At 40.5% G+C, this 15,964-nt stretch overlaps 1 protein-coding gene across 1 annotated transcript in view; it reads left to right on the top strand.

The window, feature by feature from the left end:
- Nucleotides 1–15,964, top strand: part of grk6 (G protein-coupled receptor kinase 6) — a 76,976-nt gene that overhangs the window by 35,312 nt on the left and 25,700 nt on the right. The window lies entirely within an intron of this gene.

Below are 15,964 nucleotides of genomic sequence, written 5' to 3'. Positions count from 1 at the left end.
GGGCTGATGGTGGAGGTCTGTACTCTCTGAGTGCTTTTCTAGTTAGTAGTATTGTTATGTAAGTTAAACTTAGCATTGTTATTTCATACAACTTAGACTTCATTTATGTGGACTAATGATTTTTAGTAAAGACTACTAGTATACACTTAATATGCCTACTGCATAAAATGAAGGTTCTATGTTAATACAACTTGACCTCTTTTGTATCAGCTTGTGTAAAAACTAAAGTGGTAAAAGGCAATCGGTTTACTCATGCTCGTGTAATGTTAACTAATTCGGATTTAGAGTATAAGACTAAGAGAAAGAAGGAGGATGTTTTACCCTTTTATTGATTTTATAAATCAGTCATCGTCATTATTACAATACCAAAAAATAAGAAAAAAAAATCCTCTTTATTGTCAAATTGAAAACAGATTTCTACAAAGTATTGTCAGTTAAACAAAAATATTTGATGTAAAATAAGTGATTGCATAAATACCCTGTTTAATAAATAGACATTATGAGGTGAGGTCTGTAAACGAGGTGTCTGGTACAGGCTCTGCAGCTAAACAGAGAGGGAAAGTTGGCTGTTTTATGACTCCTATGCACTGATGGTTGTGTAAATGTATCATCAATATCATAAAAGCAGCTATCCCTCGACACAATCCCATCTTTCTCTCTCTGTTTAAGGCCACTCTGTGGCCTTCAAAATAAAACTAAGTCCTCCTGACCCCCTCCTGTAATCAAAATCAAGATTACAGAAAAACAAAAATGTGATTTCTTTACTGTATCACCATGTTTCATAGATTTAATCTCCTTAAAATCTCATGTCACAGAGCCACACATGAACGATTTGCCCCTTTCAAATAGAAAGTACATATTTAACAGGCAGCCATCAGCACACATCTGATCTTTGTGACATTATTTTGCAAAGTGTGAGGGTATTTTTTCCACTCATGCACATCATGATCCCATATAAACTTAGTAAAGTAGTTTAGAATTTTAAGAGATTGATTTTATTTAACGTTGAGCTGTGAACATCGGTGTTTGCAGGTCACTTTAGGACTTTAGTCATCTCCTGATTAAACGGATCTCGTGTGTTGTAACCATGAGGATTGCACCGCTTCCTGTCCAACGCGTGGACGGAATGGAGAGAGAGCTGTTGGTACTTCACTTTTCTCTACTTCAGACTAAAGCGGGTTGTTCTCTCTGCTTTTTCTTTCTTCATCTGAGCAGAACCAAACTCTAGAGACGAGGCTGAAGCGTTCCCTAACTTTCCTCTTCTCATCCTCAAACTGAGCAATGATCCCGCGGAGACAAATTCTGACTGGTGAACTCTGAATGCATGAGGTCTGATATAAAAACAACCAAACACAAAAATCTTGCTCAAGTAGCAGAGAGGAAACTGTGGCTGGAGCAGAAAGAGGAAGTAGGTTGATGTTTTCGCTGTTTGAAACAGCAGTGTGATGATCTTTATTTTATTGCAGGAGACAGAGAGGGGACCGTTTATTCTAAAAATCATGGATGGACCGAGGGGGGTGAAAATGAAAATACGATGAAGAAAAACTGAGCTGCAGTGTTTTTTGTGTGTTTAAACCTATGTTGAATGAAAGATGACTGTGGTTCTCTACAGAGAGAGCGTAGCATTGGTATTAGAAAGGCCATGATGGGTAGTGTAGGGTAGTGTAAAGGCTATTTTTAATCATAGTCACTGGAGAAAGAACAAATCTGATTAGTGTTTTTTTTTCTCTGTGAATCCATGAGATCATAATTAGGGATGGGCAAATGCATTGGTTTGATATCAGCTGATATCATCCTGGCCCTTCTGCAAATAATGTAGCATAGAGTGATGTCAGTTTACTACTGGCCTTTATCATACCTAACAAAGTAGGGCTGGGAAATGTAGCCCAACATTATTATTTCAGGTATTTCAAAATGAAATCAGATAACACATTTAAAAATATACAGGTGCTAGTGCTGGGCGATTAATTGATCAATGTTTATTGATTGTGAATCAATAAACATCAAACTTCCTCGCGCTGATCAGCTGTTTTAAATCGACAGGTGAAAACAATTATGACGTACGTTTGAAGGTCACTTAATATGAAAAGGCCACTGATGATAGAGACACAGCAGAAACACAGTTAGGGAGAGAAAGAAAGCAGAACAGGTGAGAAACAGGTGAGCTGTTATGTGTGTAACCTAACGGGGGGGTGGGGTCCAGGGGGGAGGCAGGACGAGTTAACGTTAGTTTAATTTTGTGGAAATCACCAATAAAACAGACAGCATTAATTAAGCTTTAATTACAATAATCAACCTCAATGATAAAGGTGTTTTTTAAAATAACAGACGCAGAAAAAACTTAAAATATTATCGTTATTATTGCAAAAGGAATGATCGTTTTTGTGATTTTTTTCATATAAAGGTTAGTTTTCTAAAACTCAACAGTCTGTGGTAGTTTTTGGTGTATTATTCTTGTTGATACTTAGTTGTAACTCAGGTCAATGACAGTTTTAAGGAAGGAACGTCTGTTTCATCTTAAATCTTTATCAGGAGTTCTGACCAGAAAAATTCTTTTAAAAATGTCCAGTCAAACTGGAATCAGCACCACTCTGGTTTAATTAATACAAGGGCACAAAACTTTTTAAAGAGATTGGACTTTTGTATATTATACCACATTATTTAGTACGCAAGACTGATGATGCATTGACCTTTAAAACATACAAAATTTCAGTTATTTCTTTCAAAATTATACAAAAATTTACAGCACAAACCAAGGCGAGGAGTGGAATAACCATTCATTAACCGTAATCAACGAAAAGAGTTCAATTAATCCTGATTATGAATTTTGCCATAATTGCCCAGCCCTAACAGGTGTGACCCCCCCCCCCCCCAATCAAGCATGTGGTGGCAAACTCACCTGATATCTGAACGTAAATGATTTTATAGGTCTCCTTTCCTTCTCTGATGAGGTTTATGGGACGTTCTTGATTTCTTAAACACGTCTGAACAGGGTAAAGAGCCAATGTAAGAGCAGACCATGCAGAGGTGAGATGGTAATCTATGAAATAATAACCAGGAAAGCAATGCATTCCTTCTGATTAGAAACCTTTAAATACATTTATAACCCTATGTAGAAGAGCGTTAGTGAGGATTGTCCCCTCAGCGAGCTCCTCTTCATCAGCGATAACTCTCTGATGTGTCGCCCCAGCTCTATTAACCTAACCCGAAAGACCCGGTTCATCCTAATACTGTTATTAAGACCCGGTTCATCCTAATACTGTTATTAAGACCCGGTTCATCCTAGTACTGTTATTAAGACCCGGTTCATCCTAGTACTGTTATTAAGACCCGGTTCATCCTAGTACTGTTATTAAGACCCGGTTCATCTTAGTACTGTTATTAAGACCCGGTTCATCCTAGTACTGTTATTAAGACCCGGTTCATCCTAGTACTGTTATTAAGACCCGGTTCATCCTAGTACTGTTATTAAGACCCGGTTCATCCTAGTACTGTTATTAAGACCCGGTTCATCCTAGTACTGTTATTAAGACCCGGTTCACCCTAATACTGTTATTAAGACCCGGTTCATCTTAGTACTGTTATTAAGACCCGGTTCATCCTAGTACTGTTATTAAGACCCGGTTCATCCTAGTACTGTTATTAAGACCTGGTTCATCTTAGTACTGTTATTAGAGACCCGGTTCATCCTAGTACTGTTATCAGAGACCTGGTTCATCCCTGTGATCATGTAGCTACACTGAGGCCACCTTTGATTCTTTTCTCACCTCAGACGGAGGAAATGAGGCGCTCACAGCACGAGCCCCAGCATCAACAACGACTGAAGCTGCAGTCATTAAAGGATCCTGCTCAGCTTTTCATGTGGAAGTAAATCAATGGTAGAATAATCATTGTACATCCAGACCTTGTTGGGACTTTTCTCAGATGCTGTTGTAGTTTCAAGCGTAGTTTTAGGACAACGAGTTGATTCTGTTTTTCCGCTGCAGGCCTAAAGTCTTTTATTTCACACTCATTAAGATCCTACCACTCCAGCAGAGGAGCGTTTTTGTCGACTTCTGAACAGAAAAGAACAACTCTCCTGTTGTTCTGTGCTCTTTTTTAATGTCAGCTGTTTCGTCTCTCATGGCTTGGTCAGCTCGTGACAGAATACAAGCATGTTTGATCAAACAGCCTTCTTCACTCATGGACTGCTGATATTTAAGGCTTTCATATTTTCTACATTGATCCCTCACACATACCTCTTAGTCGATGACTATCCATGTTGGAAAACTCAAACTATTTAGTTTGATTTCACTGGAATGGCACGACTACATTGCACATTAAAGAGGACAAGTGCTCTGAGGTAATATCTTCACCGTGTGTCTAAAATCAGGATGGACTGCACCCAAATATTGAAATTATATATATATATATACATATATATATATATATATATATATGTATATATGTATATATATAATGTATTGATGTCAAATGGCCTGAAATGTAAACAGAATGCTGCCACTGTTAGCTGCTGTTTGCAGATATTTTGGAGCTAAGGCGCCAATTTTTGACGCTGCAGTTTTTTGGGGGAGATTTGACAGATCTGCCTCATTGAACAGGCATCTACATCACAATCACTGGAGCTAAGAGATGAGCATGGCCAGAGTCAAGCAGGATGTGATGCTGACAAATTCAACCAGCCAAAGTGGCTCGCTGGAGCCACCCTGGTACCCGCCACGGCTGAAATCCACCCGCACTGGGCTCGTATGCAGGAGTAAGTTTCAGGCCCTGGTAATGGACTTGTGACACCTTAGACTGTATTTTAAAGCCATATCATCCAGGCCTTATTTGAAGTTGAGGGGTCACTAAAGGTCACATAAGCAGTGGACCCAGAGCAGAAAAAGGAAATGCTAAAATAGAGTGAACTCAGTTGTTACTAGGGGTGACTGATTATACTATGAACCTCATAGTCGAATCAGACTCCACCCACTGTCCTGCAGTGTTGGGGTTGTTTATCACCTCCAGATGGCAAGCACATGGCTAATTATGTATGCACGATGACGACAAAGCAAATCTATCTCTCTGCGCAAGCTCAGTATCGCTGGGGACTCTGCAGGGAAAGTGGTAAAGTTTGACCAGAGCTTTCTCCTAAAGCAGAATTTTAATCTAAGTGAGGTTGTCCTGATTAACCAAAGGCTTAATATCATCAGCAGTATGGAGGGATTTTTGTGCCATCGCTGCGAGTAATGAAGAGGCTAAAAAGAAGGGAACTATAGCAGAGCCCCATAAACACCAATGCAGCAGCAGAGAGAGAGAGGCCTACGCTGGCTAATTAGCAGAAGTAGTCTTGGATAAGCCGTTAATGAGAGTAGGACTGGACCTGACTATCTGCTGTGACTATCCTGACTGTCTTTTCGGGACTAGTCCAAATAAACCAGGATGGTTGGATTTCCAGCTTTAGCAGAGGTTTCAGTTGTTATCATGAGGACTGATGTTAGCAGCTGACAGTAAGACTCATTTTTCATTTGAAATGTAGAGCTGTACTGCAGTGTCCAGCTAAGAGAGCACTTTTGTTATGTGTTTGGATGCTTCATTGTTGTCGCTGGAGGATGGTATTTGGCTGTAGTAAGCTGCTAAGTTATAGTAGCGGCCAATGTGCTAAGAGGCTAATGGTGCTAATTTGAAGCTAACTGTTGTTTATGTGTTTAACGTGGGCGTATACTGTGTAACTGTGTGTTTAAGGAAAAGTGTGCAGCTTTCATTTTGATACTTTAAACCACTTACACAAAAAAATAAGAGAAAGATGCGTTTGGCTGCTGTTAATGCAGCAAAATAATGTTAAAGTAAATGTCCGGTAGTTGTTCTAAATTGCCGGACTGCCGGTCCGGGGACAAAAAAGTAAAGTGGAAACCTTAGTCGTTGACACCCCTAGTTGTTACAGCAGGCGTCCATAGAGGCCTCAGTCCTTGCCGCACTGGTTGCAGGTTCAAATTCTGATCCTGGTGCTGTTTGGAGCATTTCCTCCTCCCCTTTCTATCCCTTATTTCCTGTTTTTCCTTAGCTGCCCTGTAGGTAATAAATATAATAATAGATGTAAAATAAATTATTTAAAACTATTCTAAACAGTAAGTCAGTAATCAGGATTTTAATGAGAATCTTTCATATGAAGGCAAAATCCATTTCCATCTATGCGTTTAGTACAGGAATGTGGATGTGAACCTGCAGAGAGGTTGAACAAAGCTGACATTAGCAGCATTCTCATTGTTATCAAGGCTACCACCCTGTCTTAAACATGACTTTCTAGGTTTATACTCTCATTGTCATGTGAGAATGAATACCTTCTTGTGGCACAAACACATCCTTCATAAATATTTGAGGTCTAAAAGTAGTCCTGGTTTAAATGTACGTATTGATGAGAGAAAACCCTGCTGGCTGTTTGTTCCCATCTTAAATTCAGCATGTGTTATTGTTGCCTGAAGTGTTTTGACCTTTCCTGCAGGTTAACCATAGCGCCATGTGATGTCAGTGTGATGTGAAATATCTGCTCTCATGGTGTGTTTGTGTTTGGAGGCTCTGCTCATAGTACACATCCATAGAAGGCATGGGCGGGCGCTCAGAGTAAACACGCAGCCTTCATTGTTAGCAGGAGGACGTCCATTAGACGAGAGGCTCTGATGTCAACCTCTGATAACTCTTTAAATGGCTTCAGGTGCAGAGAGGAGACAGGCAGGCGGGATGAGAGCTTAAACAGGACGAAGATGGGAGCTCCAGACATGGATTTATGAAGACAATGGCTTCAACAAGGCTTTTAGTTAGACACAAGAACCTGGAATAAATCTGCACATTTATTTACCAGGAAATCATCAGGGAACAAAACGTATCTTCAGGAACTCTCCTTTCATTATGAAAGGGTTAAAAGTGCTCCAAAAGCATTACAGTGCTGGAATTTATTACAGCAGTAACCTGTAACTTACAGAGGTGTAACTTTATTTTATTCCTGTGTTTGGAATTCTCCGCTAAAACTGCCAAAGATGGGGAAAAGAACCAAGAGTTTCCTACATTTCCGAGCTTTTTTCTGCTGCAGCAGGGTTTGTAGGAGGAAGACCATGCGGATGAAGGCTCTGTGTGTATGTAAGCACGCTGCTCCTATATATATTCATGCATTTCCCTCACATGTGGGCTGGTTGGCATGCTGTGTTTATCAAATTAATATTGCTGTAGTATCCTTTTCTTACCTGAAACCTCGGTGTGTGAGTGTAATTACATAGATTTACCCTCAATCAGGCAGATTTAAATCATCATCAAAACTAGAGAGAGAGAGAGAGAGAGAGAGAGAGAGAGAGGCGGTCAGGTAAATGATGTGAAGCTTCAGCATGATCAGAATGGTACCCCCTCTGCTTCAGTTTGAGCTTTAAATATGAGACATTGCTCCAGGAGGCACATATTTATGTATGTATCTTCTGTCTAATATTACATGTTACATTTGGATTGCTCCCTCCAGGTGGGAAGTGAGTGTTTGACCCAAGTGAAGGACTTCAAGTATCTCGGTGTTCTGTTCATGAGTGAGGGTAGAATGGACCGTGAGATGGACAGGCGGATTGGAGCAGCGTCCGCAGTTTTGCAGGCACTGTACCGTATCGTTGTGGTGAAGAGGGAGGTAGAGTTCCATTTAATCCATGACCCAACCCTCCCCTATGCTAATGAACTCTGGGTAATGACCGAAAGAATGAGATTATGGGCAGTCAAAATGAGATTCCTTCGAAGGGTGTCTGGGCCTTAGAGATAGGCTGAGGAGCTCATGTCTAAAGGAGCCAGTAGAGGTGGTTCTGATCCAGATGCCTCCTGGGCATCTCCCTGTAGGTTTTCCAGGCATGTCCTGATGGGAGGAGACCCCAGGGCAGACCCAGAACTCGCTGGAGGGACTATATAGCTCATCTGGTCTTGGAGCGGCTAGGAATCCTGGGGGGGCATCTAGGTTGACTAGCTTTGTCTGCTGCCACCGCGACCCGACCCCGGATAAGTGGAAGAAGATGGATGGGAGTTTTTTCATCTCTGTGTTGCTTTGATTTGCATAATTTTGTTTAAATGTTTTTCTTTTCTTTTTTTTTTAAGAGAGAACCCAGAAATTAGCATCCAGGATTTCTTGCGGCCTTTCTCTTCTAAAACCAAGCACATACAGAACCATGACCCTTAAACTGAGGTAGCCACCCCACTGAAGTTCTACTATCTGACTAGTCTGATCTTCCCTCTCTGCACCTCAGCTTCAGCTTCTTTTTCTTTGACTAGAGCTGGGTGTTTACTTCTGTTCTAAGTCTATGCTAAGGTTACCTATGCTGTCATGTATTAAATCTTTGCTAGTCGTTCAGCCCTAATCATTAAAAATCAGCTGCTCTGAGAAAATAAAAATTCTACTGTCACTGTTTGCCTTTTCCTACTTTTGAAGTCTAAATTTCCATCCAGACATTGTTCACATTTCCTCTCTAATATCAAGTTTGTGTGAAAAGTATTTACAGTCCTGCTGCTGCTTTTCTTGAATGAAAATATTCAGAGATTAAACTGAGTCCAGCCAAACACGGCGTCTCACACACAGAGGCCGGAAGTTCAACATAAAGCAGCAATGACAAAAAACAACAACAACAAAAAATACATGTTTATAGAAGTAAAACTGGTGAATTTGAGGTCAGAGAATGAAAAAAATAATGCCCAGTAAGAAAGTTTAAGTCCGAACGGTACATCAGCACGGTGATGATCACCTAAATGTCTGTGACTGTTGACAGTTTATCTGAAAGCAGAAGAAGAAAGCGCTCAGTGGGCGGGGACTCTTGAGAAAGACGTTCAGGAAACCGTCAACTTCCTCGTTTGTGAGACAGAGTTGTTTCTTTCTTCTCCCTCCTCTGACATTCACATGTTTCCACACATGAAGACAACATGCAGCATTTCTCTATGGTCTAATCAGTGATCTTCCAGCTTTTTGCCTTTTTAATGCTGATGTTGTTCTTAGATTGACAAAACAGAGAAAAAGAGGCCTTAATTGAAAGCTTTGTCATGATTGATAAAGTTTCTCTGCACAGTCTTGTTCACTTTTCACTGAAATATAGAATAAATGTATGTAATAATAGAAAAAAGATAGGGTTTACAACAGGGATCACTGGTAAAGACAGTATTGATCTCAGACTGGTTTGAATTGAAGACAAACATTTGCAGAAGTGTAACATTTGTGATCCTCTTAATCAGGATGAATTCACACAGAAATGAGGAGTCTGATTTTCTGCAGAATGAAGGAGCCAGCTTTAGAAGCTGCAGAGACTCATCACTGATCTGGGATGAGACGCTCCAGCCCATGGAAGAATCCGAGCTAGTGTCACAAGTTTTCCCAGCCTGATGCTTGTGTTTGTGCTGGGATAGACGCACCGTGCTTCCAAACAACTGGGCCTAATGTGAAAGCACCCTTAAAAAAGGATAAAGTCTACAGCTGCTGCAGATGCTAGGAGGATTCTTTCACATCGTTTTCATGGGGAAACTAAAAACATGAACACATGCAGGGAGCTATTTAAAATCAGGTTCAGATACTACTGAGGAAAGCAAAGGTCAGCTTTCATGATAATTCTGAGCTGCTAGTACTAAACGCCCTGGCTGTGAACATGAACACCATCATGTGTCCATGCATTCTGTGGATTTAACCATGAAACATGCAGCCGTGTTACATGACAGACTGAAATGGCCATGAGCCACAGCGCTGTGACCCATGAGCAACAGAACATCTTATTCAGCGCTTTTCGTCTCTGCAGCACCAGACCATTTTAATGATGACTAGAAACATAAAGGCACGGCAGGGTTTCCGCTACATGTAATTGATCGTGGCACACGCCACGCCAAAATAAAAGCCGCCATGCCTTCGGAATTATAATCTTTTTTTATCAGATGTTAAAAATGTAAATTAAACTGTATGAATGGTCTTTCATTCATACATAGTCTTTATCTGCGCACATTTACCTACCACAGGAGTTTGAAATCGTAATCAACAAGTGTGACGCTGTTCTCCAAGAAACTTTCGTTGGAAAACTGAACACCGGAGTCTCAACACATGGACGGCCAATAAACTCTACTTTCGCTTAGTTTAGTACTTCCCTCATTATAATCTGGTGATTAGCGGTAAACTTGAGTAGTTATATTCACCATCATCCGTGTCTCATGATGGAGATGAGGCGCAAGCAATCTAAAAATAGCTCATTGTTGTAAAAACTCCAGCAGAAGTTTCGTTCCGTTTCTGTTAAAATACAAGACTGGATGAAAACAACAGCGATGGACTGTCAGGTGTTCATATCATCCGTGATATTTGCCTCACTTTGTGTTTTAAATGTTCGCTAAAACAGGAGAGAAGAAGGAGAATCACGGGCTTCACAGTCACAGGGCGACAGAAGCAGTTGTGTGTGTGTGTGTGTGTGTGTGAGAGAGTGGAGAGATAGTTTGTGTGTCCATTCGTGAGTGTGGGTCGGTAAACAAGCATGAATGAACTAACGTTAGCTTGTTGAATAAGTGAGTGATAAACGTTTATAAGTTCTAATATCAGTAACTTTTACAGGCTGAGGCTGACCTGAGGCTCCTCTGGGATAAAACAATTACAAGAGGCTGTAATAAAAGCAGAATCCTGCTGTAAGAGTCTTTCATTCAAACCTATCCCCAGGCTGCTGTCATTAGTATGATCTTAGAGTGTTCATGTATGTTGGGGGGGGGGGGGTTAAAGCACAAAAAATATAATTTTTGTTTTTTGGAAAAAAAAATTTGTGTGTGTTTATCCTGTGGCCCGTTCAAGTTATAGAATTTAAGAGAACTAAAACAATGTTTTCTTTTAGTTTTAAGAATAAAGACATTTAAACTCTAACATTATTGTGACAGCGTGGGAATATCCATGGGACCCCAAAGTTGTTGTTTTTTTGTTGTTGTTTTTAAAAACATTCAGTTTTAAGTTGTGATAATTTTACTTCAAAAAAATTTGGGGGGGTGGGGGCAAAGCCCTCCCCCACAGTTTCCAAAAGTCCTGGAGAAGACGCTGCACGGGATGGTGTGTCTTTATTTCACTGAACTCTCATTTCTGCAAGTGGAAACATGAATAAAGGTCATCAGGGTTCATCCTCTGTAAACCATGAATGAGTGTAAAATTCTCCATCGATCAGTGTGATAGTTTAGGATCTGTGAGATGAATGTTTGACCATCAGACACACATTAGTCATCCCTCCTAGAGTCAAACAAAGACAGCCTTCATGTAAATATATTCCAGCAGAGCTGTTAGCACATAAGGCCTTTCTTCTGATTCTTACATGAAAGCAGAGAGCAGTAGTACTGAGGCCTTGGTCTGCTATCAGTGATGATTGTACTGACAGGAACCGTGAAGGCTGTGGAGGACACAGACGTCTTTTGTTGATGATGTACAGCATGTTCTGTACAGTCCTGCAGCTCCTTTCATATTATCACACCTCTGTCATCTCCATGATCCACCGCTACATCAGCAAAAACTCCCAGAAGTCTTCAGTGATCCATTTCACGCATGAGTGAGGTCAAACATGGAAATCATACATGCTAATGAAGCTAATTTTGGCTGTAAGTGAGGATAATGGGTTGGATCTTGATGTAAACAGACGTTCAAGTCTGTCAATTATCAAGGTCAACTGATTCACATTTCTCTAGAGTTATGAAACAACTTCCTGTTATCCCAAACTTTTCACTCCCTCACGTTTAGCTGCTGTCATTCTTTTGCGTTTGAATTTCCGTCAGGCCTTCCTGCGCTGCTCGCTCTGCAGTAGGATGTTTTTAAGTCTGTTAGAGAGTGGAGAGGAGGTCTTTAGACGAGGACAGAAGAGGACGTAGCAGCGAGCAGAGCCACACTAAGGAGGGAGAAGTCAAGCAGAAACAAGTCAAAGTGGAATAAAATGGAGCCAGCCCTGACAGAACATCAGTGCATCCTCAAACAGTTAGAGGACCCCTCCGGCCGAGCCGCTCTTCTATGAACCCAGCAAGGCTGCTGTGTGAATAGAAACAGGATGACTCCCAAATCTCATAAAACTCATATTCCATTCACAGTAGGACATTGTTGACATTTGTATATTTGATGGCGGAGCATTTTGCAGTTAATGAGGTTAACTGGCACCAGGTCAGTTGAATGACTGGGTATGAAAGAAGCATTTTAGAGAGTCAGAGGCTTTCAGAAGTCAAGATGGGCAGAGGTCATCAGTGTGCAAAGGACAAGGCTGTAGGTCAGTATCTGATGATCAGGATCCCTCACTGCATTAAAAACAGACATGATTCTGTAGTGAAATCACTGCATGGGCTCAGGAACATTCCAGAAATCATCGTCTGTCAACACAGTTGGCCGTGCCATCCACCAATGACAGTTAAAGCTGATCATGGAGAGAAGAAGCCATATGTGAACAGGATCCAGAAACACCGTGGTCTGTCTTCTCTGGACCAAAGCTCATTTAACATGGACTGAGGAAACATGGAAAACTGTTCTGTGGTCAGAGGAAACCTTGGACGCTGTGTCCTGTGGACTAAAGAGGAGAGGGAGCATCCAGCTGGTTCTCCTGGCTCAGGTCTAAAGCCTGCATCTCTGATGGTATGGGGTTGCATTAGTGCCTATGGTGTGGGCAGCTCTAACATCTGGAAAGGAACTATCAATGCTGAAAGTAGAGAGAGCTTTTAGAGACACATCTGCTCTCATCCAGACAACGTCTCTGTCAGGGAAGGCTGCCACTATTTCAGCAAGACCATGCTAAACCACAGACCACATCCATCACAACAGCATGGCTTCACAGGAAGAGAGTCCGGGTCCTGAACTGGTCTGCCTGCAGTCCAGACCTTTCACCATAGAAAACATTTGGAGCATCAGAAAAGGAAGAAGACCCAGGACTGTTGAACAGCTAGAATCTTACATCAGACAAGAATGGGACAACATTCCTCTCCATCAGCTGGTCTCCTCACTTCGACTTTAACAGACTGTTGCTGAAGGAGGGGGGATGCTACACGATGGTAAACATGGCCCTGTGCCTAACTTTTTTGAGATGTGTTGCTGCCATCAAATTCAACATGCACTCATATTTTTCATGGAACTGTCAAAAGTTTCAGCGTCTGATATGTTGTTTGGGTTCTATTGTATATCAAATATGGGTTAGAGATTTACAAATCATTGCATTCTGTTTAAATGTTACACAGTTCAGCAACTTCTTTGGAATAGGGGTTGTTAATCTTGATATGGTTTCAATAAGATAGACCAAATAAATTCAGATAATAATCTTTGATATGATTCTAGTAAAATTAAATTCATACTAGAACACATCTGATAGTGAAACTGTCAAACCAGAGCTAAACAGTAGAATTTATGTATGGTTCATGTGCTCTCATTTTATTCACAATGTGATCCTCTTTATTTAATGTGATCCTCTTTATTTAATGTGATCCTCTTTATTTAATGTGATCCTCTTTATTTAATGTGATCCTCTTTATTTAATGTGATCCTCTTTATTTAATGTGATCCTCTTTGTTTAATGTGATCCTCTTTATTTAATGTGATCCTCTTGGTTAAATGTGATCACCTATTTGCTGTCAGAATGATCTTTGAATGAGTGCTGATGAATGAGTGCTGATGAATGAGTGCTGATGAATGAGTGCTGATGAATGAGTGCTGATGAATGAGTGCTGATGAATGGCTGCTGTGAAACCCTCATCTTTGTTGAGTTTGATATTTAGTCATGGAGATTTGAACGTACTCTTTTCACTCTTGGCTTTGCAGATCGTTTTCTACTCCTTCCATCACGCCAACCTCCTTGCCCTCCCTGAATCACATTTGTTTGTTTTTCTTGTCTCACTTTGCATCCACATGAGTCAGAGATGCAAATCAACTTCTCCTTGGAGTTTAGTTTTCTGTCCTCAAGCAAACGTGGACACATGAACTAACTCCTCCATCTGCAGTGAAATTCAACACACAACACATAAAAATGACTTCTTTGTGCATTTATTCAATATTTGTGTATGTTTAAACACAGACCATAATTCCAGAAAGTTGGGACAGTGGGCAAAATAAAAAAAATAAAAAAATGGAATGCAGTGATTTGTAAAACCTGTTTTAATTGAAAACAGCACAAAACAACATTTTTGTTTCATATTTGATTTGAAAATAAACTTAGCACAAAAAGTAAGGACATTTGTGCTTGGTAGATTATTTCTTTGTTGTAACAATGCTTCTTAGCAATAAATCTTATACTGTTGGAAATCCTGTTTATTTCCCTTTCCCACTTGGTGATGTATGGCTTGGATGCAGCTGTTACCATGGAAACCCATTCCATGAAGCTCTCTACCACTGTTCTTGAGCTAATCTGAAGGCCACATGAAGTTTGGAGGTCTGTAGCCATTGACTCTGCAGAAAGTTGGCGACCTCTGTGCACTATGACCTCAGCATCCTCTGACCCCGCTCCGTCATTTTACGTGGCCTACCACTTTGTTCTAATACCACTGACAGTTGACTGTGGAATATTTAGGAGCCAGGAAATTTCACCACTGGACTTGTTGCACAGGTGTCATCCTATCACTACGGTGGCCCTGAAGGCCAATAGGAAATAAATATTCCAAAATTGAAAATATATTTCAGAAAACACAAAAACATTTCACAAAACACAAAAACATTTCACAAAACACAAAAACATTTCACCGATCGCAAAATACATTTCACGAAACCGGAAAGGGTAGGACCATGGTACTTGTTTGTGATTGGCTAAACCCAAGTCTGTCCAGGGTTACCGCAATAGCCGAGCCAGCACGAAATTTCAAGTGTCTACCGGCATGGAAGAGGAACTTGAGTTGATAGCGGAATACTTCAACAAGGGAAATACATATAGTGTGATTCTTGATATGCTCTCCTCGTATCATGACATACACATTTCAACTGGAACCCTAAAATCGCGCTGAAAGTGTCGTGCCAAAAGAAGTACCCCCGGTAGGATTTGTATCCCCCTGCCGCCTTTGCCGAAGGAGCTGACTATCGACTATCAGGCGTAGATTTCGCCTCAGTGAATAAAAATGACAATAAAAGAATGTATAAAGCAGAAGATTAGTTTTGATCATCTGTTTTATTCATCATTATCGTGTTTTTGTCGGTAATATCTTTTAAAATAAGATCTTTTAAGTGAATGTTTTCAACTACATCCCACTCTAAACAAGTGTTTCACAGTGTAAAGAACTGTAAAAAACAAAGGAACATTTCATTGCAATCGTAATGAGCAGCGTAATGAGTGTGCACCAAGCTGCAGTATCAAAACGTTTACTTAAAAGATCTTATTTTAAAAGATATTACCGACAAAAACACGATAATGATGAATAAAACAGATGATCGAAACTAATCTTCTGCTTTATACATTCTTTTATTGTCATTTTTATTCACTGAGGCGAAATCTACGCCTGATAGTCGATAGTCAGCTCCTTCGGCAAAGGCGGCAGGGGGATACAAATCCTACTGGGGGTACTTCTTTTGGCACGACACTTTCAGCGCGATTTTAGGGTTCCAGTTGAAATGTGTATGTCATGATACGAGGAGAGCATATCAAGAATCACACTATATGTATTTCCCTTGTTGAAGTATTCCGCTATCAACTCAAGTTCCTCTTCCATGCCGGTAGACACTTGAAATTTCGTGCTGGCTCGGCTATTGCGGTAAGAAGTGTAACAGGAAATGATAAATGACTGATGCTGGACAGACTTGGGTTTAGCCAATCACAAACAAGTACCATGGTCCTACCCTTTCCGGTTTCGTGAAATGTATTTTGCGATCGGTGAAATGTTTTTGTGTTTTGTGAAATGTTTTTGTGTTTTGTGAAATATATTTTGCACTTTTGAAATATTTATTTCCTATTTGCCTTCAGGGCCACTGTATATCACAGTACCACACTGGAATTCACTGAGCTCCTGAGAGCGAGCCATTCTTTCACTAATGTTTGTA

The sequence above is a fragment of the Cheilinus undulatus genome, linkage group 12 (assembly GCF_018320785.1).
Source record: "Cheilinus undulatus linkage group 12, ASM1832078v1, whole genome shotgun sequence".
NCBI lineage: Eukaryota > Metazoa > Chordata > Actinopteri > Labriformes > Labridae > Cheilinus > Cheilinus undulatus.
Note: the sequence above shows the minus strand (reverse complement) of the source record. Positions and strands in the feature narration are given on the sequence as shown.